At 40.4% G+C, this 3,696-nt stretch overlaps 1 pseudogene; it reads right to left on the bottom strand.

The window, feature by feature from the left end:
* Nucleotides 1-1,392: 1,392 nt before the first annotated feature.
* On the bottom strand, nucleotides 1,393-3,460 carry LOC136318378 (zinc finger protein 479 pseudogene; annotated as a pseudogene).
* Nucleotides 3,461-3,696: the final 236 nt, after the last annotated feature.

A 3,696-nucleotide genomic window follows, 5' to 3' on the forward strand; every position in this document is an offset into this window, starting at 1 on the left:
TGACATCCTGGTGGGTGCGCACGGAGAGTGGGCAAGATATTCCTCTGAACGCCTCAGGAGTGGGCACCCAAGTTATCCCACAGAGGGGCAGAGCCAGAGGTCTTTGAATGGGAGGAAGCCACGCCTGATTATGCTAGCAGCTCTGACTGACTGAGCCTTACTCAGAGCCCTGTGCTGAGTGGGAATAGAGTGGGGAGTTGCCAGCTCTTTGAGACTCTTACTATCCAGGCAGAGGCAACAGCAACCCCATAGCTGGACTATCAGGCTTCTAATTGTGGAAGGAAAGACTAGGAGAGAGGCTCCAGGAACATTCTCACAGTGAGAGATCCTCTCACTGTTGGAGCCTATAAACACTAATGAGCCTCGACTGCCAACGAGACTGAAGCCCAATACATGACATCGCCATAGAGAATGATCAACTGCAAACCTCTTCCAGAGCGTGCCACAGGGGCAGAACCCAGGGTACAAAGTCACCGACCAGAAAGACAGAAAAGAAAAAGCAAGACGACAACCTCTCAAAATCAAGAATAATCTGCAGACTTTATAACCTATCCCATTTTATTATATTTGTTCCTCTGTGTCTCTTTTCTTCATTCTTGATTTTTTTTTCTACTCCAATTTGGTCATTTAATTCTCTCTCAGTCTAACTCTCGCCTCTCTTTGAACTACACTACCCATAAGTGTTACATCTCCCATTATCTTTTCTTTCCTCCTCCTTTCTCTCTATGAGGGTTGCAATCCAAAACCCCTAACTCTCTCTTTCTCTCTCCTCCTTTTTCTTTTTTTTTTTTTTTGATAGCAAATCACTTTAATATATTTGTCATATCGCAAATACTGCCAACAGAAGATTCTAAATAATTATACATAACTCAACCAAGCAACTTATGATTTACGAAAGCACAAAGCAAAGTTAACTGAGGTTGTAATCATGGCTTAACTACCTATATTTTAATTTAAAGTATTATGTGAAAACTTTTGAGTACATTTCCGATGTTTTTTTATTTTTTTAAATCTGAGTCTAGACAGACTTCTGTATGTATAGTTCCCAGCATCCACCTGGTAACCTGTATAGGCCTGATGCTCAAATCCACCAAACTATCTTTAGTGCTTGGGGGCTGACACTCAGACAAAATGAACTATCCGCAGATCCTGGAGATGACACTTGGACTAACTAAGCAATTCTCAGTACCCGAGTCCAACGCTGGATCCAATGGAACGACTCTTGCTTTGAGTGGGGTAGAGACATAGAAAAGAGAGGGGAAGAGAAGCAGATGGCCACTTCTCACATGTGCCCTGAGAAGGAATCATACCTGGGATGTTTGCACTCCTGGCTGATGCTCCAACTACTGAACCCCCAGCCAGGGTATATGCTAGGACTTCAATTCAATAGTTTTTCACATGTATATATATTATTTACATCTTTATGCTCTCTTGTGCAGCAGGAATTGTGTTGGCTTCTGACATGTATATTTTGAAATAAGTTCTTCCACCATATACTACAAACATGAACATTTTAACCAGTTACATTCTCTGATATGGAGGTTGCAGTTCAAGCTAATACCTTTCCTATATTCTTCATTCAACATTTCTCTTTGGTATGAATTCTCATGTATTAAGTTATGAATGCAGAGTAAAAATTTTGCAAGACTGTATACGTTTCTAAGGCTTACCTCTGGTATAAATTCTCTCATGTTCAGTAACATAGGAATGCTGATTAAATGCATTGGCACAGATTTCACATTTGCAAAGCTTCTCTCCAGTATGAATTTTCATGTCAAGTAATTACTAACCGCCTAAAAAGTTTTTGCCATATATTTCACATTTGTCAGGTTTCTCTCTGCTATGAATTCTCAAATGTTGAGTAAGGTCTGAAAGGTAACTTAAAGCTTTGTCACATAATTCACATTCATGTATGGATTCTTTAACATATGCCTTTTATCATGTTTAGTACATTTTACCTGCTGGTTCAATGCTTTGTCAGATTTCAAATTTTAGGGTTTTTCTCCGATATGAATTACTTCGTTTAGTAACTTCTGATCAATCTTTGAAGGCTTTTCCACATATTTTACACTTGTAAGGCTTGTCTTCGGTATGAATTCTCTTATGTTGATTAAGTGTTGACAACTTAGTAAAGGCTTTGCCACATATTTCACATTTGTGTGGCTTCTCTCCGGTATGAATTTGTTCATGTTTAGCAAGGCCTGAAGGATAATGAAAAGCTTTGTCACATACCTTACATTTGTGAGGCTTCTCTCTACTGTGAATTAGAGAGGTGTGACAGTTTACCAAAGGTTTTGCCACATATTTCACATTTGTGAGGTTTCTCTCCAGTATGAATAGTCATATGTTCAGTAAATACTGACTACCTACTAAAGGCTTTGCCACATACTTCACATTTGTGAGGCTTCTCTCCAGTATGAATTCTCATGTGTTCAGAAAGAACTGAAGAAGAACGAAAAGCTTGACCACATATTTCACATTTGTGAGGCTTCTCTCTGGTATGACTTCTCAAATGATCAATAAGCTGTGAATGGAAATTAAAACTGATGCCACATTCTTTGCATTTGTAATACTTGTCTGCAATATGGGTTTTCTTATGTTTCTTTAAACTGGATAATTGACTAAAGAATTCCCCGCACTGATAGCATTTGTAAGCCTCTTCTCCAGTATCAATATTCTCAGATTGATTAGTATTAAAATATTGGCTCAAAGATTTGTTACATTCACTATATTGGTTTGTGTTTTCTGTAATATCACTATTATTATCTGTATTGAGATCTGAGGTTTGGTCAGTAACTTTCGTACTTTTGTGATGGTTCTCTGAAACGTTGGTTCTTGAATAGCTTTTGAGATTTGACCACTGGTAAAAGTTGTTCCAAGATTCATTAAATCGATCACTTCTCTTGCCATTATATGTACTCGGTAACTTCATGTGCAATGAATCCTCTATGTATGGCTTTGGTAACAAACCCTGGGTCTCTTCAGAAAACATAACTGGGTGGAAGGATAGTGTCTTTCTTCCCGTCACATCCCAGCGCTTCTTCACTTGCTCCAAGTACATGACCAGGACTGGCTTAGGGACAGAAAGCCCCAGGGAGACCAGGTTCCTGTAGTTCTCCAACATCACGTCCATGTACAGTTTCCGCTGACCTGGGTCCAGGCATTCCCACTCCTCCTGAGAGAAACCTATGGCCACATCCCTGAAGGTCAATGGTCCCTGAGAAGCAGACATTTTGCTCTGGTCCTGGTCTGGCTTGTTCTCTCAGGTAACAATATGCCAAACAGTCAAGTCTTGGAATCACCTGGAGCAGCTTATTAAAACAACGCTGCTCCACACAGAGCAGCTCTCCAAGTCTGAGGGGGAGGGCTCAGGTAAGGTCCTTCCTTAAAACTCCTGAAATGATCGCTGGCGGCTCGGGAGTGGGGCTCTTCACGTCCGCACTGACCCTCAGCCTCTCCGGAAAAAGAATGGAGACGAGGAAGGATCAGATTTAAACAGGAAACACCGTCACCAGCCCCCCAGCCCTCGTGACCTTTCTCCTTTTTCTTTTTTCTTCTTTAAGTGGTTCCATCTTTTCTCTCTCTCTCTCTCTTTTCTCCCTCTATATTAATCTCTTCCTCTCTCCTTTACGTCTTCTCTCATTCAAACCTCAATAACAAACAAATTATCTTATCTGGAATTAAAACTTAACTTTG

Source organism: Saccopteryx bilineata, unplaced genomic scaffold (genome assembly GCF_036850765.1).
Source record: "Saccopteryx bilineata isolate mSacBil1 unplaced genomic scaffold, mSacBil1_pri_phased_curated manual_scaffold_97, whole genome shotgun sequence".
Lineage (NCBI taxonomy): Eukaryota > Metazoa > Chordata > Mammalia > Chiroptera > Emballonuridae > Saccopteryx > Saccopteryx bilineata.